A 25636-nucleotide genomic window follows, 5' to 3' on the forward strand; every position below is an offset into this window, starting at 1 on the left:
ATTAAGAGCTGGCATGGTGAAACCTGCACACCCTCCCACTGCCAACCCATCCATTTCCCTTCCTCTTCACCCTCACACATCAGCGCCCACCTCATACCACTACATGCCATCATTCGCCGCACTGCCTCTGCTCTCTCCTTCATTTTTCTCTCATGGGCACCTCACCCTCTCCACTGTGCCACAGTAGCGATGTGCCCTGGTTTCCACTGTGGCCTTTAAAAGAAACATGAAGCCTAAAATCAGCTAAACGCTCCACTCGAGAAGCACTTAAGAGACTCTCAGCTCAACTTATTGTCACACGGACAGCTACGGAAGAGGAAGAGCTGAGGCTGGGTCCGGCAGGAGGAAGAGGGGCGTTAGAGAGGGAAGAGGGGACGCTAGCCAGATCCTAACGAGGGAAGAGATAATTGTTTTGTTTTGTTAGGGGCCCTTCTTCAGTGTGGAGGGAGTTGAAATGACACGCCGCACATGGTTTTTGGATGAAGTGGGCAAAGGGAGGAGGGGGCAGGGATGCAGCCTTGACGCAGGAGTGGTGAAACTGCAGAGGAGGCGGCTGTAGGACAGAAAAAGCAGTCATACGTAGCAGAGAGAAAGGGTCCACAAAGCTGCAGTCATAAGCCCAACGCTGAAGTCTGCTAAGTGGACAAATTCACAAGCTCCCATGAAACTTTGGATGCTCAGCTTGCACTTTGTTGACTTCCACTTAGAGGACTTCTATAAGTCTTCAATGTCAAAATACAAATTAATCACCGAGTAGTTCAATAACACAGTCCACAAATTTTAACAGTGGGAAAGACCACTTTGGGCCAAGTTGGAGGCACAACTTTGGCTGCAGGGCCTGGTCAGATTTATCAAAATTTATGAAACGGCAAACATATGAATCTCTGGTGTCTTGGTGTTCTTTCAACACTTGGAATCCCAGACTGACAGACGATGTGCCTGGATTTGTAACTGGCGTGGCAGAAGAAACACTTTTCCAGGATCTCTTCACATTTTTTGTGAGAGAAAGACTTTGATGTGAACCCTGGATTTAAGTCTCCCCGTAGTTCTCACGTGTTCATCTTCTCCAACATCATTCGCCTGCAATGTTCACCCAGAAAGCTGGTGTGGAAACTGAGGTTGAAGCAAATCATAAAACAGTAAATATGTGTACAACTACCCACAAAAATATTTCATGTGGTAAACAGCATTCACTTTCCAAGCACTCGCATTGTGATAGGATTCTGAATCATTTTTCATGGTGACCTGAAAGCAGAAGCCTTGTGAAAACCATGATCATCAAATTTACAGCTGAGCACACTTTGGTAATCTGGCTACTAACAGCATCAAGCAAATTATCCTGGTGGACAGTCTGCTTGAGCCAGACCAGTGAATCACCTCCAGAAGCCTGTCACCACTTCCATGAAGATAAATGGTATCATTACTCAGTCTCCATCATGCATTAGCTGATCTGGAATCCACTTTCTGCTCAGAAGTGGAAATGGCTATGGATTACTCTCAACTGTGGGAAACACTGACAGAATGTGTGACAAACATCGCTAACTCGTTGTGTTTGGGCACTCATTAGGAGGCAGCACGGGACCATTCATAACAGACCACTTTGTGACTTTGTTAATCCTGAATCGTGCTCATAAAACACAAATTTCATCCCGCTAATAGGATCAATACCAACACAGCCACAATTTATGCGCACATTTTGCCAGTGTCATAGATATCTGTCCGCAAACAGTCATCCTCACAGTGGGCAGAGGAGGAAGAGTATAATGCCAGAGTGTGAGAAAGGGGAAGAAGAGAGAGAGTGATTGAGGGAGAGGCAGACATACACATAGAGGTGGGGGTACAAAGGGGGGGCAGTGCGCCAGTGTTGAAGAGAGATAGGCCAAGTGAAAAAGCAAGGGAGAGCGTGTGCATGTTTGAGTTTGTGTGGAGGGGTACAGAGGAGGGGTGCAGGTGGCATGGAGCTGGCGCAGGCCTGGCCCACTGTCCCCTGGCAGTGCCAGGCTCCATCTGTCATCAGCAGGAACATCTGCAGCCCAAGGTGCCCTTGTCACCCAGCGTTAGAGTAACGAGTTTGGCGTTTCCATTAGTCTAGGGCCCTCGCCCGCCTGGCCGGCATTAGCCAAAACCATGGCATTTTGGGTGTGAGCTTGTGTGTGTTTGCCTGTGAGTGAGTGTGTGTCTAGATAGGAGACAGAGAGAGGGAGAAAGAACAAGCGAGCGAGATGGGGTTTGTTTGTCGGTTTGTGTGCCCGTGTGTGTGTGTGTGTGTGTGTGTGTGTGTGTGTGTGTGTGTGTGTGTGTGTGTGTGTGTGTGTGTGTGTGTGTTTGCAGGAGAAGAAAGCGCCAAGCCAAAACAACATGGCAGTGCAGAGCGTTGACCCAGCTGGGCTGAGCCGGCATGTCGAGTCATGTCCCCTCCTGATGTAAGCGTGCCCAGTGCTCTCACACCACTGCCAGACCCAATCTCTGGTTCCCTTTCCTTCTCACTCACTCTCTCTCTCTCTCTCTCTCTCTCTCTCATCTCCCTGTCTTCCATCTGTCCACCTCCCTCTTATCTGCCCTCTCTCCCTTACCTCGCTGTGCCCCTTGTAGTTTCCTCCCCCCTGTACGCACAGCACTCTCACACCCGCTTTCTATACTAACATCCTGCCTCTGAGCGCGACTCACATTTTTATCTTCCTTGTCCCTAAAAAACAGATGGCACTTCTTTCCCGGTTCCCTCTTTTCATCCCTCTCTCTGAGCTCTCTTCCTCCCTCCCTCTTGTCCTGTGTTTCTTTCCATCCAGCCGGTGTATCACTGATCCTAACTGGCAGTCCACCTGTTTATTCTGTCTTTTCCCCACTCTCTAATTTAAAAACCCAAATGTTTTTTTCCCCCCCGTCCCTCTCAAGGGCAATAACACGGTTTCAGAATTATTTATTGTGGTTATTGCTTTCACATGACATTTTGTTAGGACTACACATGGTTTACACAGTTATCAACCTCACCTTTAGCAAGATGGCTGGTGTTTTTGTCTGCACCACATGGTGGCTGTAACGAGCAACAATCTCTCTTAATATTAATGAATCTGCTTTTGGATGCAATTGTGTCAATTACCCACAGAATACTAATCAGACAAACTTTACTACACCAAAAAAAAGCAACGATTTATTAGTCTTGTCATTACTTCTTCACATTACTTTTTTATACCTGAAAGTCTGAGAGCGATCAGATCATCACTAGATGAAAACCCCAAAGGCTGGGCTTTGAATTAGTGCACGCAAGTTCAATCTACGACATGTGAAGTCTTATACCAACCAAACATTTTAGCAAACGTTTGCTGCAGCTTTGTTCCGTTAAAACTCCAAGTCGAGCCACTTCCTGAGAGGGCGAGAGAAGACTTTTAATATTATTAGTTAAGATGTCTTTTTCTCTCTGCTTTCTCTCTTGGCCTGTCCTATAAAGGTTCCCCATCCCCTATCAACACTTAAAAAGTGTGTTGAGATGGAGTGACTGCGATAGAAAAGGAGAGCCATAGCGAGATAAAGAAAAGGGAAGCGACAACTGCTAATCAATAAGATTTCTCCAACCTCGTTCCCCCCCCCCCCCCCCCCCCCCCCCCCCCTCCCCCTGAGGCCTGCGGCATTCAAGACGAGCCAAGACGAGCTTGGCATTGTCGAGCACGCCTTAAAAAGAAACACCTGCGAGGTGGAAGACTTAAAAAAAAAAAAAACAGAAGAAAAAAAAATCCTGCCTTTCGCAGCTCTTAAAAATGTTGGCAAATGTTCCATGGGTTTTCTGGGAACAAAACAGTAAAAAGAAAGAGCTTCCATGCAAGTGAAGACAAAAGAGGATGGTTTTCCATAGAGATGGAGGTGTCATTACACTTGAGACGGTTGCCAGATTTGGACTTATCTTAACCCCCCCCCCCCCCCCCCCCCCCCACCCCCCCCCCCCACCCCCATCTTTTCCCCACCCCAATACCCATCCTTGTATCCATACCATCTTAGTTTATTATCAGTGCTCAGGCAGTGTTCAGAAAACAAATGATGAATAGTAATATTTAGCTGTTGACAAAATATGTTTGTGGCATTGGCGGGAGATGGGAACGGGGGAATGTGCATAGAGACAAAAATGGAGATAGCCGGAGAGAGAGAGAGAGAGAGAGAGAGAGAGAGGAAACTGGAAGGGGGGGGTAAATAAAACAGATGGCACTTTTGGCATCCACTTCGCTCTTAAATCTGTTTCTGCTGTTTTTCTCATGTGCATGAGGCTTTAACCCTGTGGTAACCTGTGTCCCAGCCTGACCCTGAACCTAACTGCTGTATGTAACAAGGCTGTGGTGTGTGTTTGTGTGTATCCACCCATGTTCATTTCCAATGCTCTGTCTGCGCATTCATTTAATCGGCACCCTCAGGAAGAGAGTATCAGCCTTCTGAGTGTTTGTGAGCCTGCTGCATTCCTCTCACACTTCATCTCAGAAAGCTGATCTCACATTAGCAGCCAGTGTGGCTTCTGCTCATCTGACTCACACCTGAAAGTCTTCAGAGTGCGTGGTTTCATTACAAAAGTTCCAACTCCTATTTCTTTCAAATTCTCACAAGACAATATTTTCAATTTCATATCACAACTATGTTATCTAATTCGTGTAGTTGTCCCGACTACCACTGGTGAAAATATCCTCATAACATACAATTAGAAGATAATTATCTTTTTTTTAAATAATCATTTTTGAACTACCTTATACCTTCACCTCACGGTGTTTTGGAAGGCAACGTTTTCCTTTTTATTACAGTATTTATAGAGCAGATTTGATAATTCCCATTAATTCACCTTTTATATAAAATACACTTACTATTATTTATTATTTTGCATTTTGCAGTTTGTTTAGTACTTTCAATTGTTGACTGTTTAAGTCAGATCTTGTTCATGGATGGAGCACAGCCATCAATTACTAATTCTGTTATACGTTATTCTGTTTATCAGTTGGCATATTGTACCTTTTCAATGTAAATTAAACTTGCATATGACCAACAAAACAAGTCAACCCGTGTTTGGCTCAAGCCTCAAACGAACTACAACCTTACAGTGCAACTTGCAGCCTTATAACAGATCAATGGCGCAACGATATATCAAATACAAAAATGATATATGGATACCGTTACTTTTACTGTATATCATGACCTTTTTCTGTAATTTAGTACAGCAAAACAAATAATAGTTATATTACTGTATTAAAATTGGCTGATTGCTGAAATGGCAACACAATCAAATGATTTATTTCAGTAAATTAAAAAAAATAAAATTATTACCAGTTTCGTGCTCTTTAACTAGTTCATCCACTGACATCAACGATATATAGCAAAAGTCTCAATTAAAAGCTTTTGTTTCGTATCACATACCTTTGTTTTTGCCCTTGTTTTGCCACATTTTCAGGCTGAAGTGGTATACTATTATCCTAAACTCAAGGAACAGATGATTATCATCAGCATCAATTCAGATGAATGCTAATATCAGCTCTTAACAATGGAGCTGTTTCTGTGATGGAGGGGGTCTTGTAAATAAAATGTTTATTTATTTTTTATTTTTTTTAAACATTGGAAAACAAATCATATTTCACACGAACGTGTATTTATTTATTTTTTTTAACCAAATTTAATAATTAATTCTTTTAATTTATACGTAACCTCTCAAAATTACGTCAGATCCGGTCGTGTCATCTGCGCAGCACCTCGAGGAGGTACCCATACAAAAATCCGAAAATAATGTCGGGAGAGCTTCAAATAATCTGCAGAGGCTCACTTGCTGTTTTATCGTAAACTTGCTGGTTGATTATGTTTTCCAGCCTCCAGACAGAGTCATTTGGTGAAGACCGCCGACCCCCTGCTGTGGTGGGATGGACTCTTCCGGGGGACTGAGCAGGTGACAGGAGAATTGATTGAATCGGACATCAGGTCAACCTACTGCCTTACGGACTTTAATGTATGAGATTACCAATCCTAACCACCTCCCAGGTCTAGTTGGTGAATTGGTAACTTCAATGCAGTGATTACTTGAAGTTCGAGACCATGCTGAATCTCTGTTGTGAAATCCACCAAAAAAACAAATAAACAAGGTACAATCAATTTAGGAAGTTTTGATGATAAAAAAAAGTTTGTTTTGGATAGAGTAGAGGTGGTCAAACATAAAGCCCGTGGGCAAAAAGCGGGGACACGAGCGGCTCAATTCCGGCCGTGGGACATGATATTACTGTAAAAAATGTCAAAATGACAAAGAACACATTAACACGTAGCTGCTGTTTATCGCTTACTCACTGGGGATGTTTTGTTAACAGTGTGGAAAATAAAACACTGAGCCTTGCATTAGAATCAGCACAATACTATTTAGTTCATTGAAAAAAAACATGTTTGCAGAAGGCTGCAATCAGCTCCAAATTGACAGGTTTTTCTGGATGTTTCACTCTATTTTTCACCAGGAAAGATCCAGAAATGACATAAATTTGGAATGACACATATTTTGATCAAAAAATGCTCAACTTCTTCAGGTATGGTAGAAAAAGACAACATCTAATATCTTTGTCCTCAAAGGGAAATTCTTGATTTTGTTGTTAATTAGAGGTTAGTAATCCTTACCTGGCCCGGCCTTTTGAAAATTACATAGGTCCACATGTGGCCCCTGAACACCCCTTGCTTAGACAATTATAGAAATTGTTTACATTTTTTAACTTTTTTTTTTAAACACCATTTTTTTGTGTTGTCCAGCATTCTGGTTTTAAACACTTACAGCAGCTTGCATCCTCATTATTTGCAGCCCGCCATAGTCCAGAAATTAATAGTTTAATATCATGTATGAGCCTGATATACACTGTAATTATAATAAAAAAAAAAAAATGCACACAAAAAGTCCTAACCCCTTTGACCGGTCACGTTTGCTTCTCTGGTACTGAGGAATACATTTTTGTGACCCTCACAATGATCAAAGTGTCCCATTCCTTATGTACAGTTTATACTGCATGATTTTGCAAATTAATGGGTTTAATCTATCCAAAGATCTACAGTAAAACGGGGAAACACAGAGAGCGAGCCAGTCAAACACACACTGATTCACAGGCAGCTTCAGAGTTACCAATTACCCTGGACTCTACAGTGTGCAGAAACTGCAATACACATGTACACATAAGGAGAACATGCAAACCCCCCCCCCCTCGCCCAGTGTGGACTAAAACTGGGGACCTTCTTGTCATGAGTGCTAACCACTACACCACTACACTACATGACCTTTAACAAGGTCATAATGAAAGAGATCTGTGTAAAGCCGACTTCTTTTATCTATTTCAGCAGATGCTGATGCAAGCACATACTTAAATGTACCAATTTTCTCTAAAACTAATGTGGCAATACAAAATAGATGTTTTGTTGTGTTTCTTGTCCATCTGTAAATGGTATGTGGATAAATGTTCTTTATCAATTATTCTGCTGCCTTTGTATGGTATTCTGAGGACTTTTTCATTTCATTTCTTTCTTTCTTTTTTTTTTGCCAAATCATTTGCAGATCTGACTACAGAGGCCTTCTTTCATTGTTAGACACAGTCCAATCAAGAGTTGTTCTGACTCATTATGACAGGCGCAACATTAAAAACGTCATTATTTTGCCATAAAATGAAACACGCACTGCAATTTATTAGAAGAAATGATCATCATCGTTGAAATCGTTGAAACACCTGGGTTGTAGGCCGTGCTTTCAGGCCAGATTTGTTTCTCTGTGAGTAGAAGCATCCATGTGCTGACTCCCATACATGCTCCCATAGACAGACTATGGATTTCACTGAATGCACATCACTTATATGTGGGGGTACTGCTGTGGTGTGCGCTCATTTGCATAATCTCCCATTTAAAGAGGGATGTGCTGGAAGCCGGTGGGGGGGTGATGATGGTAAGGGTTGGGGTGGGGAGGTGGGAGGGTGTACAAAGTGCCCATTGTGTAGTCGCAGGATAGGGAAAATGCCCTGTAGGGCCTGTTTTGTGTGTGTGTGAATGTTTATCTGTGTGTGTCTGTTTGTGGGAGCCACACCTGTCAGGAGAGCCTGAGGGAAGCAATGAGACCACCATAATGAGTGTGTACATGACTCTGCTGTGTGTGTGTGTGTGTGTGTGCGTGTGTGTGTGTGTGTGTGTGTGTGTGTGTGTGTGTGTGTGTGTGTGTGTGTGTGTGTGTGTGAGGCTGATATAGTCAAAGGGATTTCATTAAGATAGACAAGAGCATTAAAATCTGTGGGCCATATCAATCTTTTATGTCCTAATTGTTTCCCTTTATTAAGTTGGCTTGTTACCATGCCATTTTCTTTTTCTCTGTCACTGTCTCACACATACACACACATACACGCACACGCACGGTCACACTCCCACTCACTTTCTCCCACACTCAGCAGTAACCACACTTAGCAGCAGCAGCATGATTTGATTACTTCTCCTCATCATGCCAAATCATAATCTACCCAAGACGCAGCAGGCCGATGGGATCAGACTGGAGAAATAATGGTAAAATCAGATTTTTTGGAGGGGGGCTTTCAAGGAAAAGAGCCCAGAAGTGCTGAAATAGCTGGTGACTGCATCTCTAATGGTAAAACGTAATGCTCAGCAATCTGCTTAATATCCCCACCGCACTCGTTAGATTAGTGAACATTAAGGAGATTGGAAGATTTGCACTCTTTTGTTATTTTTTTTTTTTTTATGGCGACACGGGGGCACACAGACTATACTCCTAATGATGAGGTACAGAGAGGTTTTAAATGGATGAGGGGGTTACTGAGAGCTAAAGCTGGTGTCACTTCGAGTGTGGAGTCTGTGCGATAAGTCAACAGACAGGAATGAGGAGACGGACGGATTAATGCAAACATTCTCAAAGGAGCAGGAGATACGGTTACAACAGACGTTCATCTGTTCACACACACACACACACACACACACACACACACACACACACACACACACACACACACACACACACACACACACACACACACACACACACACACACACACACACACACCGAAAACACAGTGAGAACCGTTGCTGAACTCCCACAACATCTCAGAGAGAAATGATATGCCTTCTTCAACTAGTATGGGAAACAGTAGCAGCCTGAAGTTGTCCCCCTATTAATGACTAATTCTTCGACTGGTTTGGCTCAGGGCAGGACAGAAAGCAGTGTGTGACCACCGCCGGTTAAAGCAGGGCCGTGCTGGGATTCAGGAACGTTATCAGAGCTCAAAGTCCTAATTCCACACTGGGAATTCTGCCATGAGTAACATAATAAGTCCACTTTGGATGTGAGGGAGGGAGAGAGAGAGGGAGAAAGGTTTTTTTTTTTTTACTCTGGAGTCTTGGCTCCTTCGGTGGTAAAGTTCCTCAGGCGAGCGTAAACAGATCAACAGAAAAACATTATTTTGCAGACTCCCACCGGTTGTACAGGCTAATAACAATAACTGTTAAACTCATGTGCCGGTTTCCAGGAAGGGATTTTTTTTTTTTTCTCTTCTTCTTCTTCTTTTTTTTATTTTTTTGGGGGGGTTTCAGAGAAAGCAAATTATATGACCTGAGCTCCGTGGTGTGTTTTATACTGCTGGGGTGAACCGAAGCTGAACAGAGATTAGTACTGCACACATCCACAGCAATTGCAGAACTTGTCAGAAGCTTATTTTCCAAAGCCTTTTCAATCCTCTGTTTCTTTTCATTGGCCTTCTCCGTGCTCGCATCTTACCCCCCCAAAAAAACTGAATTTGTCTCATTTCAGGAGAGAATTAAAATAAACATTTTGTTTTTTTGGACGCTTATCGTCTGTGAAATCATATTTTGTCCTGACTGATTTGTGTAAAGCCTTGTTTCCTCACTGACTGAGGCAAACTTTGGCAAAGCTCGAAATGATCCACGTTCGGCGGCGCTTGGAAAAGTCTCGCAAGGCACAGAGAGAATGAGGGAGCATTGTTTTATTTCCTTAATATCTTTTTGGTTTTTTTTGTAAGTGTGACACATCCACATTGGCTGTTGTCGGCGCTAAGAGATTACACGTTTATTCAAACGGTATGAACAAATCGTAACTGACAGGGATTCTGATTTTTTTGGGTGGAGTGGAGACATTTTCTTGTTAAAACTGCACATAATTTGTAGATTTTATAATTACACACTCTTTTGAATGGCATAAATGTTTCATCAGTTCTATTAATTGGATTTTATGAAAACGTATTTAAAAAAAATCTTTGTTTACATTGATTTCTGTTTTTAAGAATATATGATGTATATTGTGGTGTTAAAAAAAAAAGTGAGTAAATCTTCCCAGTGCTATAGATGGTTTCTTAGTCCATGCTCACACGTTTATTGGACACAAGTGAATTAACATCCGATAACTGAGAGAAAATACATCAAACCCATAAATGTTTATTCGGTTCAGTTAGAAAATGTTTTCACAAAAAAAAAAAAAGAAAAAAAAAAAAGGGTGTTTTCCTATTCTAAGAAGCCAATTTTATTATCATTGAGTTTATTTTTATAGTAAAAGTGTTGCGTGTGCTAAAGCAACAGAAAAACAGTGTTGGATGTGATCAGTTGCAGAAACCAGTGATGGGCTCGCATCAATGCAAAGCGCAAAGCAATCAGAGGAGCTGCTCAGTACCAAAATAAAGCACTTATTATCAGTTGGTGGTGGTGAAGCAGCAACAAAAAAAACCTTGTAAAACACAATAATTGTTACCAAATAGCAAGGAAAACAATTTAGAGTTTTATGTCTGTGGTTTAATTGGCAGTGCTGAAGCTTCATTAACTTTTAATGTCATACATTTCATATTACGTTTACAGAGCAGCTCTTCAGCTAAAGATCCGGTTTTCTTTTAAAGTTTAAAACACTCGTTAAAGCTGGGGAGTCCCCGATATATTCAACGTAAGTGTTCCAAATCGTCTTTAATGTTGTTAAATTGTAAGTATTTATTTCCATCTTTATTTACATGGCACATTCTATATGACACACGCACACACACACACACACACACACACACACACACACACACACACACACACACACACACACACACACACACACACACACACACACACACACACACACACACACACACACACACACACACACAAACAGAGTGAGGAAACACCATCTCACATCTGCAAGATCTGAGCCAGAGGAAACCATTCCAAGAAAAAGCACAAATTAATATTAGATCATTTTAATATTTCAAATCTCTGTTATTTATATATAATTGTGTTGCACTGCTAAACAGACCTCCCTGAACATAGAGATCTTTTTCTTTGATTTTTTTTTATTTTTCTTTGACCTTTGTTTACCTGGTTTATTGCATTGAGATCAGGGTCTTATTTAACTTTAAAGAGAGACTTCCAAATAAATGCATATAAATTTAAATACTAACATATTTCAAATGCAATCAGAGTAGAAAAAAAGAAATAAAAACTAGTATTTTTCATAGGATGTTTTTCTTTACTTTTTTTAATATCCCTTCCTCCTTGACCTCAGAGATCCACCTGCTTATATAAACAAAATGCAATACTTGATAACTTACTTTAAACTTGTAAAAACTATTTTGTTAAGTCCTGGCACGGGAGCATATTTGATAAGTTTGCAGTACCTGCTGTTTAAGATAGTATGTGCTTGGGATTTGGGACGCAGCTGTGCTTTTGAACAAATGTAGCATCATAGTAACATCCTGTCTGATCCACTAGAGGCCACTAGAGGGATAGGTTTTTATAGGAATGCACAGTGGGCTGTGTGGAGGGGATGAGGCCATTTAGTGTCCAGTCAAGCTTCGGTGGCTCTTTGTTATCTGAAAAGTTTGACAGTAATATTTACTTTTTTTGTGTCTTGAAAAGATGGTTGTTTTTTTAGACTTTACCACATCAGCCAGAAGCAAGAAATCAAACCAAAACAACACTTTTAGCGCAGGGAATAAAACTAAAAATACCAGGATAACTGTTGGATGGGACACAATATAAATTATAAGCTATGCTTCTTTAGGCCTTCCTTCTATATTTTACATGCGCAGCATTAACTGAGTTTTACTGTGTGGTGACTATAAAAGAGTAGACCACAAAGAAGCGGCTGTTCAACTGCTCGAAACAAAACTTCAAGTGAATGAAACTCTGGTTTCAAGGATTCAGTCATGACAGGAATAAGTATTGTCACATATTATTTACACAGGCCACAAACCACACAATCAGTCTGATTATTACTGGAATGGGTGGGACTGCTCTGACCTTTGCAATCATCCCCATCATTTATGAGGGATTACAAGACACTTCTGCGCTCACTCTTAATTAAAGTGCACAAATGAAATGCACACACACATTCAAAGTCACACACTCAAACATTAGCAGAAACAAAGAAAGATGCCAGTATGAAAACATTAACCATCAGTGGAAATCCAGAGCCAATTTTAAAGTTAGCACTTGGATTTGAGACTCTCTCGGGTAAGTTTAACCAAAACAAACACAGAATGTACTCGCAGAAAATGCATGTATGCTGTTTACTCGCAGCCAGTTCTTTTGTTGTCGAGTTTATTAATAATATGTCAAAGCCAAACACATGTTATATTATGTTTTTTTTAATTTTATGTTTAGCATCGAGTCAGCTTAAATCCTGACTTCCGAGGCTGACATTTTCAATGAATTATTTAATATATACTACAGTGATGCGGAAAGCAGAGGAGGCAAGTACAGTGTTGGGGACATTTGTATGTATGTTGGGGAATAAAGAGGTTTGCAGGCAGAAGTTGGCGGGCAAGAGTTGAACTCATTGGCCTCTCCGCAGGGTTTTCGACCAGTGTCTTTGCATTTAGCCGATGTTGGCACACGATGCCCATCAAATACGCACACATGCATGCACACTCACTCACACATACACAATTGTATGCTTTATAAGGTGCCCGCCGGTGTCATGGCAACCCCATATCCTCAGCGAGAGGGAGGATGCTGTGTGCCAAAAAAATGCCATGGTAACTTTTTTTTTTTGAAAACCATGTTGCCCAGAAACCTTTGAAGCTTATTAAGTGAAACCAGTGGGGAGACAAATGGACAGGGAGCGAGAGGGATCGGAGAGAGAGGAACAGGCGAGAGAGAGAGAGAGAGCGAGAGAGAAAGAGAGCGATGGGGGTGCGTCCTGTTCTAGGGCCAAAGTGGGTCTTTGTTTTAGGGTGAGGGAACATTGTGATCCTGCAGTACAGATAGGAAGCTCGCTCACTGAGGGCGCCTTTACTTGGTTTTTGCTGATGTAGACGATGTAGTCCACCTTATCTTCTCATAATAAAGCATCAAATAGTTTTTTCAGACTGGTTCACCCTCAACGGGAAGTTGTCGATCTTCACCTACTTTTGACATCCGCAGCACAGTCTCACGGTGTTAGCAGGAGGCGGTTAAAGAGCAATATTTTTGTTGTAGTGTATGTGTGTTGATGTTTGATAAATTTCAGATTTCATTGGTGTATCAGCGTGTGTGAGACTGTGTGTATGACTGCTTGTATTGCTAATGAATGATAATTTGCATGTAAAGTTTATGTCCATGTCTTTGTGTGTGTGTGTGTGTGTGTGTGTGTGTGTGTGTGTGTGTGTGTGTGTGTGTGTGTGTGTGTGTGTGTGTGTGTGTGTGTGTGTGTGTGTGTGTGTGTGTGTGTGTCCTCGCTGTGTAATTAAATCAGTCCATTTCTCCTTGAGTTAGCTTGCGGCGCCAGCGGTGCTGCCCAGTGAGACAGTGTCAGGCTCTGCCAGTTTCATTAGCCCTGATGGATGACCTCATGACAAGCAGCGCACTCACCTACTCCTCAAAGTGAATGCACCAACTTTGGGTGTGTGGAAAAGCGAATCCGTGTGTTTGTGTGTGCGCATACCGGTGTGCGTTCCAACGGAGACAACAGTAGGAGTATTTAATTTCATGAACCTGCGGCCTACTGAAACCACTACATCTGAGTTTACCGTGCACATATCTGCGGTGTTGTAATTCTACACATGTTAACAGCATGCACTGACTTTCCCCTGGTTTTAATCACATGTGTAAGTTTGTGTGCGTGAAAGGTGAAGTGTGTGCGAACTACTGTAAACCGAGCGCCTGTGTCTGCATGCTAAAGCATCACTTTGCGCATGTCTGCGTACACTGTGTACACTCTGCACCAGGGCAGGGCTCGGCGCTTAGTTGGGATTTTTGGTGGCGATTTCCATATTGCCTGGGGTCATGTGGGCGCAATGCCAACTCCTGGTGCTGTGGGTGCCCGCTGAGGCGTGGGGAGATTAAAGCGGGCGCACGGTGCCACAAAGGGGCCTGTCTAGTGCTTTTTAATTCCCCTAAATTAGGGCACCGTGCCAAGGTAGCTCCCTGCTATGGCAAACACTCCATAACTGGCACCATAACTACAGCTCAGCAAGACCCAGAGAGAGAGAGAGAGAGAGAGAAGGAGAGTGAGTGCGAGAGAGAAAGCGAGAGAGCGAGCGAGAGAGAGAGACTCCACACAAGAAGAAAGCATTCACTCACTCTCTTTTTCACACGTTCGGACACACATGCTCGCATACTTGTAATTAGTAGTTTGTAGCCTTTGCCGGTTTGCGGGGGACTTGTCTGAATTCACAATCATTCACATCGCCTGAGTCCTATTAATGGCGCTCAGTTGCAGTGACGTCAGAATCACTAGTGGAATGTGTATACTGGTGTGCGTTGGACTGAATGCGTTTGTGTGTCTGTGCAAATCTGCATAGCCTAAGGGCAGTGGCACGACACTAAAGAAACAGTAGGTGGACACTTGGTTGGTATGCATGCGTGTCTTTGCAGGTCTGTCCGTCTGTATGTGTGTCTGTGTGTGTGCATTCATGCCCTCGGGGTAGTGGCATGCTGCTAAAGGGCTAGTGTACGGACACTGGGGTGTGTGTGTATGTCAGGTCTCCGAGGTCCATTTCTGTGTCTGCCTAATCCAAATCCCCTCTCTGAGGTGCTGCGTTGGCATCAGTTCACCGTCTCAGAGTAGTGCCAGGGCCTGTTGGTTCGCCATAGGATCTCTGATACCTTTGTATCCCATCTCATACGTTTCTGTTTGTGATCCAGCATTTTATTAGTGTCAGAGTTTGTAATGTTAGACAGGACGCTGCTGAAAGGGGAAATGGATTGCATGGATAATAAAGCAAGTGCTTTTCTTTGTTTTTGGATGTTTTCTTCTTTTTGTTGAACACCGAGGACGAAACACGAGAAGTATGATGCAATATATGGGCCCGGAGAATATTTTGTGTGTGTCTGTGCGTATGTGTCTGCATACAAACGCCTGTGTTAATCCCAGTCTCTCCCAGCATCTGGAGCCTTGACACAGTTTAAAGGGCTGGCTGTGTCCGCAAAGAGCTGGGCCAGTGCTCACAAACACATGCACACACACACACACACACACACACACACACACACACACATACACACACACACACACACACACACACACACACACACACACACACACACACACACACACACACACACACACACACTCACACTCACACAGCTATCTAGGGCACCAGAAGGCCCAGGCAACGCCAAGGCAGAGGCTGCCCACTTTGGCATTGCGAGGTGGGGCTGCGCTGGCGCTTTGGGGGAGAGAGAAATGGCAAGGGTGTGCGGTAGGTGCTAGGAGAGAGGGGACGAGGGCGGGGTGGGGTAGTTGGGGGTGAGGTATATGCGTGTGTTTGTGTGCGTGTTTGTAAAGGGAGGGGAGGGCACCTGGCATTTGATAATAACCCTGGGAAAACGCCCATTCCCTCTGAAGAGGAAGGTCCAGAGGGAGGAGGGTGACGTCTGTGTGTGTGAGAAAGACAGAATGAATTGCAGACAGGGAGATGGGCATGGGTGTGTGTGTGTGTGTTTGGGTGCTGAAGACACTACATTGCAGTCTTGGAGCGGCCCATCCTAGTGTTCTTATGCTAATGTCGTCTCTGTCGTAGCTCTGAGGACAGGTGCTATTTTTCATCCACGGCTTGGCATGGGAGAAGGGAAAAACAGGCCTTGTTTTGCTTTCCTCTGTCTGTTTCTCTCTCTCTCTCTCTCTCTCTCTCTCTCTCTCTCTCTCTCTCTCTCTCTCTCTCTCGCTTTTCTATTCCTGAAATACCTTTCCAGTCTTTCCAAAGGTCCGGCAATAATCCCTGAAACTTTAGGATGAACATAAAAACAAACACATATGCACACGGGGCAGAGATTGTACGGTCTGCTTCTCTTGATGCCGTCTGCACCCCCAACAGACACCCCCACACCCCTCGTACGAGCTCGTCTCCTCTACGTAGCACCACAGATGCCATGTTGCCCTGCAACAGCTGTCTCACCATGTGCCCTACCAAGTGTTGCCACCCAACGGAGGGGAGAGGAAGTGAGGAGGAGGGAGGATTGGAGTGGGGAGGCTGGGAAGGAGGGAGGGAGGAAGGGTGCTCAGTTTGGATGGGTGGGATGAGGTCATGAATATTAATCTTTTTTTTTTTCCTTTTTCACCAAAGAAAGAATCTGTCGTAGACCGTATTTTTCATTTTTGTCTTGATTATTAATGTACATTCTGAGTTTTTTTTAGTTTTTTTATTGCATCCTGGCTCACTCCATGTTTCTGTTTCAGTCCCCCGCTATCTGGCTGTTTTTACATGTCTTTCTCCTTCTCATTTGGTTCTGGATTTGGTTGAGGTAATGGCCGTGGCCCATGGACCCCCGCTCCCACCCCCCCACCCCACCCCACACAACCCGGTCACAGGAAGCCCCTGGATGCAGAGTAGAAAAGGAGGGAACGGGCAGTCGCAGGCCTCCTTCTTATTGGTCCAGCGGGTTAACGACACTAGTGGTGTCCAGTAAACATAGGAGGGCTGCATAGTAACAGCGGGACATGGAGAGAGGGTATTTTCAAATGCAAACACTGGTCCAACATGTCAGGTGCACGATCCAGACTCGATCTAGTGACAGAACAAAATGGAGGGCCAGAATGGTGTGCCGCCATTTTGGGGCAAAATATTTTGAGTATGCATGCCATGTCACCTAATTATGGGGAAAAAAATAAGCAGTTTGAGCCGCACGGCAATGACCCTAAGTATTGGTCTCGAGAAGAAAAACTAAAAATCTCAGCTTGATTAATTAATAAATAATACACAGTATATTTTTCATTTCTGGAAGACATTGTGATTTAAAGGTGCCACAGTCACTGCTAAGCTACTGTAAATATTCAGCAAATGACTGAAAATTCACTCAAAGGCAGACATCTGTGCTCACAGAGGAAAAGCCATACCTGTGACTTTCTTTTTTGTTTTTCAAATTGGAAAAGTAAAGCAAAGAGGCACAAAAGATGCCAGGACAGATGGATCCGAGTGTAGAGCACCATCCGAGAAACCGATGCCTCGTACTTTTCCCCCGTGGTCTTTACTGCTCGATAAATAAATGCAGTTGAGACCCTGAGACGCTCGATGAAGAAAAACTAATAAAAAAGTATACGATAAAGTACCAGAAGAGTTGTGAGTGAGTGTCGCATGGCACCCTCCTTGTGTATTTGTTCATTTAATTTTGAAGGGATGAAAGCAGACAGGCATAAAGAGGGGCAGACGTAGAGAGATCACAGCATCGTGTACCGTATTGGTGGGTAGTGTGCCACACAGTCTGCCTGCTAAAGCAATAAATCTGAAACAGCATAATAGATAAACGCAATTCAGAACACAAAATACCCTGCGAGGGAAAACTAATAAAAAACTGAGTGATTAAGTGGAATCAGAGCTCTTAGGCAGTATCTGGAGATGGGGGCTGTCGCCATACAAAGACCAGAGCGGGCCAACACAACAGATGAGAGAGCATAGGGACGGGGGGCCGAGAAAACGAGGGCTAAAAGCAGAGGGAACGAGAGACAGATGATGGAAGTGAGGAAAGGAGAGATGGAGTAGAGAGAGAGAGAGAGAGAGAGAGAGAGAGAGAAAGTGAGGGATGGATGGGGCAGCAGATCAGAGGGAGCCTCTAGTGTGTCTTGCTCTCCCTTTAAAGAAGAGCCAGGAAAACAGATTAGGAGTCCTCTTTTCTCCTGGGGGAGCACACACACACGCACACACACACACACACACACACACACACACACACACACACACACACACACACACACACACACACCCTCAGTCGCCCTCCTCCTTCACACAAAACATTAAAACTAACTAACTTTTACACCGTGCCCGCCGCTGACCTGCCCGGCCCAGAACAAATCCACTTGGTGGCGAGGCCATCGTCGCTCACAGAATGGGAGGAGACACAATGACAGCCTGTGTGCCGCAGTTTAGGTGACCTCACATCAGGTCACGTTTGCTAACTGTTTATGACACAAAGAGGAGTATCTGCCGGCTTCAGAGCGACGTGATCCCACACAAACACACACTCGCACAAATACAGTGAGTCATTGTGTCCCTCAGAGTGCTGTTTGCAATGTTTTGTCCCAAGTTAACTCTGCAATTTTACTTTTTTTTCCCCCCCCAGAATTTGTTTATCTGATCGTTATTGTCTTGGTTGGACATTTATTTGTTTGGTCTAGTAAATGTACAAAAAAAAAAAAAAAAAAAGATTGGGAAAGCTCCCATCCAGAATTTCTCAGAGAACCAGAAACATCTTCAAATTGCTTGTTGTGCTTAATGAACGGTCCAAAGTCCCGAAATTTTCAAACATCACAAAGAAAAGCAGCAGAATTCAACTTTGAATGCCAGTATGTGGTGTTCTTCTTAGAAAAATGACTCAGTCCCTCAATCAAATAACAAACTGTAACGCCGAAGTCCTAAATTTGAACAATAAATGTACCATTTGGAGAATTCATTCTAAAATACTAACATATCAGTTTGTCATCCACATCGCTGAGGACATAGGAAGTGTGTTTAATAGCGGTGCTCGCATTAATTCAGTGTGCGTGGTGCTGTGTTATCAAAGTTGAGCCCACGGTGTCAGCCATTGATAAGCGAGCGTGCCGATTCAACCACAAGGACTCTGAGGCACACAAGACTCTCGCCTCAGAAAAATTCCTGGAAAGGTGAGGTCTCTGCTGAGATAGTAAAACGGCTCGTTGTGTCCCTTTTTGTGACAAAACTCACTCTTAAAATTGTGTGTGTGTCTGTGTGTGTGTGTGAGGGCACGCGGAGCCCAAACTTTATTTAAAGATCATATATAACTATCCATTCATTTGAGAATGTTGCTAGTACAAAATGCTGCATTAGTCCTTTAAATTCTAACCTGAAGTAGGATTGTTATGGTGCAGCTGCCGTGAAGTTCTTCATGAACTGTGACTAATTAAACCAAACGCTAGTAACATGTAGTATAATTGTATGTATTTTTTATCTCCAGTTATCTCCAGTCATACATCATAAATAAAGGCAGCAATTAACCCGAGAATGCGGTGAAGTAAAAATCAAAAGACAAATGTTAGGATACAAGTAACATTTAACGTAAGTGCAGTAATTCAGTAAATGGTGTGTAATAGAGTCACTTTCAGCATAATGAGCTCAAATTACTTGTTAAAGGAGCACAGTGCTTTTGTAACATTGTCAAACAACCACCGGAGGACACGTACTATTTTCTCAGCTGAACGCGTTCTGAAAAAAAAGTATTGTGGGTTTTCTAGTAACCCTACGCGAGTCTTCTGTGACAACTTGACATGCAGGGATGTGTTTTACGTCCCCAATCGTAACACAAACAGAAGAGAGTTTGTTTTCTTCTGGAAGCTGTATAATCGATGTGAAGAGAGGACTCTTGTTTCTAACGCAGTGGCAGACACTCACTCTTTCTTGGATAATTTCAGATGTTAAATAATGTTGATCAGCCGTCAATTTGTGCCATCTTTACCACCTTCTTGAGTCTTCGGCCATGTTTTTTTATTTTTTGACTGTCTTTGCTTGCGATAACTTCTCGTGTTTTCAGGCCTTATTTTTGTGAAATATCTTTAAAAAGATCTGTAATTTCAAATTGGAGTAATCAGTCAGCTTCATATCAGTATTTTTGTTGTTCTCTCTTCCAAACATGCTTTTGAGCGCACTGTTCAGTTGAGACAAAGACAGAAGTAAAAAAAAGTCTGTAATGGAACATACAGGGTTTTTTTTTCATATCCGTCTTGTGTTGTAGTGTATATAGTTTGGGTGTCATATGGCTCACTATATCCAAAAAGGAATGGTAATTTGTACAATGAGGACTTGCAATACTCACAATAACGGTCAGGTTTCCGCAGGAACCCTTGTGAGAGATTTGTGATGTGGGAGAAAAGAAATAAAATAACAAAGCTTTAAAAAAAAAAAATAGAATAATAATAATAATAATATTGTTACTTCCAGGATTTCTGGCCTCGGCAGATGATTTCAGGACACTCTAGGAGTTTTAATCTGCTGCGTTTTATACATCAATCATTGTATGGGCCGTTTTATTGTGTCACAGTGGGAAAACTCTCACTGGGCTGCTGCTTCGAAATCTGTAGGTTAAAAAGTCTCCATGACTCTGTAGTGGGAATGTGCTCAGCTGGCAGCAGCAATGTGAACATACTCCACCCTCCATCCCATTCTCCTGTGCCAGGGCCGGGCATTCCTCACCCCTCCAATGGCCGGTTAGTGCCCGCTTTTCTTTTTTTTTTCCTCCGTCTCTCTGCACACCAGCAGACCTACTTGCTTTTTGTCCCTATGCAACTACTTGACGCTAACTACTTCCTGCCTTCCTTCCTTACTTGCCACATATATTTCTTCATTTCCTCCTTCAAGCTATCCTTCATTTCCCTTCATGTCCATCTCCCCCCCCCCCCCCCCCCCCCCACCCTTCAACAGCCTTCAATCTCCCTCGCTCTTTCCCTCAGCTGCTCTCACATTTGGGTTTATTTGCATGGCAGAGCGTACAGGATGCAGACAGTGTGAGCAGGGCCAGCAGAGCCCTCCTGTGTCCGTCCAGGCCGGGGCCCGAGATTTGTAATGCTAGACAACACTCTGCAATGCAGGGATAAAACCTCGGCCGCCGCAGACAAAAAGAGCCTTGTTTTTTCCCCCCTTTCCCCTTTCCACTGCGTGTTGCACTTCTTTTTTCTTTTTTTTTTTTTGAACGGGGATGCTCGACTCTGCAGGCCGTTCCTTTCAACAGGGAGGGGAATGAAGAGAGGGAAAATAATAGTTCCACCGATGCATGATGTATGGCATCGGTACAGCATATATTTGTATAAGTGAGTGTTTAATTTTCCCCGAGCTGCACCGTAGCATGCGGAGGGCAGAATGAGAGTAGGTGTTAGTCGTGTTGCAGTCAAAAGTCAGTGTGTGGTGATTTAATAAGAAGAGTGGCAGCAGGAGTGAGGTCTTGAATGTATGTTTCTCCTTTTTGTTCTGCAGTCTGGTTGAACCTCTGGCACAGTAACACAGCTCACATTTGGTTGTGTAAGTCACATATAGTCATTTCTTCTATCCACAGCGGCTATATATATTTTTTTTTCTTCACCCTGGTAGATTTATTTGATTGTCCCTTTTTAGCTGCGGTGTGGGAATTTGTTTCCTGTCTCTATATGTCGCACTGTTGTTTTTTAAGAATTTGTAAATAGAATAGCGGCTGACGCTGTTTGTGCTGAGCGGCCGTTTTTGTCCATTGTGTCCTCATATTTCCTTTGTGTGTGTGTGTGTGTGTGTGTGTGTGTGTGTGTGTGTGTGTGTGTGTGTGTGTGTGTGTGTGTGTGTGTGTGTGTGTGTGTGTGTGTGTGTGTGTGTGTGTGTGTGTGTGTGCGCTTTCTTTTTTTTAAGTCTAGTTTAAAGGATAGACTCAAGTTTGATTTCACAAATGACTTGGATGGCGTTTAACCTTCGTGACCCTTGAGATAAACTGATCAAGTCGGTCATAATCATGTTTCAAAACCTTTAAAAGAATAACAAGGAAAGGTTTAAGGTCTATGATAATTACCTGCATTGCACATAGATGCCTGTTATGTACAAAAATATTAAAAACTTTAACATCCATACTGTGGAGTGCAATATTTGGTGGTTTCGGTGAAACGTTCACCTGTTGATTGACTTTTTTAAAATACGTCTCTCATTTGTATTTTTGTCGTCTGAGCTTGTGAACATGGACCCACACCACCGTCCACTGAGCAGCTCTGTCTTTCATAACCCTTTACCTCTGAGAATGTGTCAGTCACAGTTTCTCTGTACTAATGTTCCAACGCAGGAGGCAAAAAACTTGTCACATTCAAGGTTTACTGACCAGCATTTTGGACAACAACAACAAAAAAAAAAAAAAGTCCTCGTTGTCTGAATTCTGCCTGACTGATCCCACAGCGTGCCCTTCTCTTTCTCACAGCGAGGTTGAAGGAACTTGTTGCCCACATAATGCTAGGTCTTAAAACAGCGTGGTATCAGAGTCATTGTGGTCTGCAGTAATGGCTGGTTTAGGGGGCTGTGGTGAGACTCAAGGCTTTCATTAACCCAGAGCTCAGCCTAATTGACGCTTATAAGTTGCCTTACATGATTAGGACTCCTGCATGCCAACAAATGGGCTTTAGTTTGTTTTGTAACTCTTGCCACATATCAGCTGAGCGTTGCTTTATTTTATTATTATTTTTAATGGGTTGTTTTATTGCTGTAACATTCGAGATGGACATATTTCCGTGGGATTCTTCCTTTATATTGAAGGGACCAAATAATATTTTATTGATTGATTTATTTTTTTTTGTTCCCTGTCCTCATTAATTACAACAGCCTGCTTGATGTCTATTAAAACGGGTCAGAGTCAGACCAGCACTCCTCTATTTTTTATCAGCATTATTGTAAGAAAAACATGGGAATTGAGGAAATGAGGTCAAATGCTATAAACATATGGTGCATCAGCATCAGGAGGAGGGACTATAAATTATTATTTAAGCCACATTAATAGAGAAATGCGAGTGGGTTTCCACCATGTTGCATGAATGAATCAGTGTGATTATGAAGTGTTAAATGGAACTCCTTTTGAGGACTTTTCTAAGTTGTTTATTATTCTTTTGACAAAGACACAACGGCTACTACGCCTTACTTAAATAAATACAGTTCCATTCGCGTTTTGTAAACGATTTATTTTTATTAGGCCAAATGTGATTATGCTTTAACTAAAGGCCTTTTCATCGAAACTCCTCAATGTAATCTTGAATGAAAAACCTCAAGGTTATATAAACTTTTGAAATGACTCCACGTTGTTTCTGTATCTGGAAACTGCTGCCAATCATTTTGCTGCGGATTTCAGATTTAGGCTTTTATCGTATATTTATATATAAACGTTATGTGAACATCTGGCTGTCCAATAAAAGGCTTACATAATCTGATTCTATACTCGGTCGATTTTTCTCTTTCAGAAACTATAAAACGAAGCTCATCGGTTTGTTTTCGTTTCTAAAGAATTTTTTTATTCTCGTTTTGTAGATTTTCCTTCAATTGCCTTTGTTTTTATCTTTCAGGGGTAAAATTGCACCTGTAACCTGAAACGTGCATAAAACGTGTGCCTTTTTTGAGCCCCAGTTGGTGGAGTCGGGCTCGCTGTGCGGTCTAACTGTGCGAACTGTTATTTGTACATTAATTAAGGGTTAAGAAAAAAAAGCGTGTTGTGGGATTATTTGGGGTTTAGAGGCGCATTTTTGGTGTTTCTCCAATCAACTGGTCAGTCTCCAAACAGGCCGGTGGAGACTTCTGCGCTCCAGAATCATCAGCATCTGTAAAAAAAAAAAAAAGAAGAAGAAAAAAAAACCACCAGAAAGTATTTTCGGAAAGCAATTTAATAAAAAATAAATAAATAAATAGGCTTGACCAAGTTTTAAACCATTAAAATGTTACAGGTGCATGAGACAAATTGCCTGATGGACCATTAAAAATGATTTATCAATTTAAAATTATTATTATTATTATTTATATTATTATTATTATTATTGGATGTGTTTTTGCATATTAATACAACAACAGCCACCCTTCTGATTATTTTCGTCAATAAGTTAAGATATATATTGTACTTAATGTAGCTAATCTAATTTTGCCTCAGTAGATTGTTGTAGTTATGATCTTAGAAAAAAGTGTCATTCATCAAAGTATTTTTGCAAAAAAGTTGCAAAAAAAAAGAAAAAATATATGGCACACACATTAAAGACCATGCAACGTAAAACAGGCTCATTTTTATCATGTTGAAATAAACCTGGCTGGCATTAAATATTTTTTTGGTTAGAAATAAAGTGAAAGTGTAATTAAATATAAGTTGTTGATAAAGGAGGTAGGTGAAACTTTGCAGATCTCCATATAGACACAGTGTTTAATTAAATATCTTCTATTTTTGCATTATTTATTAGAATCGAGTTTTGGATAATATAATAGAAATTGATCAAAACAATTATAAATAAAACATGAAAACGTCTCACTAAAATACAATCAAAAATTTGAGATTTATTCTTATTCTCATGGTGGTTTTAAGTATCTGGGGCAGAGAGGCCTTTCTTTTCTGAAAATAAATAAATAAAATTTCTAAACTTCACGATGATAAAATATAAAGTAATTAAACCCACATGTCGTCCCACCAACAGACGCATTTTTTATCCAAATTAGGCTGAAACAAAAACAAATTCATTTAGAAATGATTAATTAATGTGGCCAAATGTGTGGGGAGGTCAACATTTAATTATTAATAAACCGTCATGCTGGAGGAATGTCATTAGACGTCTGATTTCAGGGGGAAAGTGGGGGAAGCAGATAACGACACACGCACAAAGTGACCAAAAAAAAAAAAAAGAAGCATGATTTAGGCGCAGAAATGGACTGAGACTTGACAGTAAGGATCAGGTGCTGCATCCACGCGCAGTAACAAGGAAATGATGTATTTGGTTGCCTTTAGTTGAACCAGCCATTCGCCCAGCAAAGCCCGAAACAAGAAACAAGTGAATTCTTAAAGATGACCAGCCAATAAGTTCAGTGCCAGAAGCTGCTCTGGGCCTTTCACTGGTTATTTGTTATTTTTCATTTCACCATGTTTTCTGAAATTGTGTTGTTCCCTAAGTTTAATGAAATCACTTATTTCTGCTGCTCATTTTCTGGAGGGAGTTTTCTTTGTGCCAGACCCTTGTGGGGCACCACGGTGTCCCCACATGTCCTGCTGGCCAAATTCATTTATAACAAAACGCTTAATACTCTCTTTCCAGGACATGTAAAGGTTCCGTTAAATGACCAAATTTCTTAATTTGAGACTCCACTGACATTTTGATTTCCTTTCAGCCATTGCTCTAATAATAACAGGAGTGTGTGTCCACATGTGTTTTACTCTTTCTGTCCTTTTTTGGGGGGGGTGGGGTGGGGGGACTCTGCTGGTTCTGGCACTTAAAAGTCCCCCCACAAAAAACAATGAGCACTTTATTAAAAATGTCTTTCGTGTGTGTTCTGAACTAATTTCCCCCATGTCTGATATTTTATTCCTATAAAGTCTGCACTTTGTAAAATCTGACATATTTAATTATGTTGCCTCGCTGCGTCATTCAGTGGCAATAGATCTGTTAGTGAAATGCGGAGCAGCTTTCAAGACCAAATTTGTCGAAATATATTATTACATGTGAGCTTGAAGTTCTCATCTTTATCAAAAATGTGATCAACGGAATGCATTTAACCTCAAATGTGCGTCATGATGCTGCAGC

The sequence above is a fragment of the Lipophrys pholis genome (assembly GCF_963383615.2).
Source record: "Lipophrys pholis genome assembly, chromosome: 5".
NCBI classification, from domain to species: Eukaryota; Metazoa; Chordata; class Actinopteri; order Blenniiformes; family Blenniidae; genus Lipophrys; species Lipophrys pholis.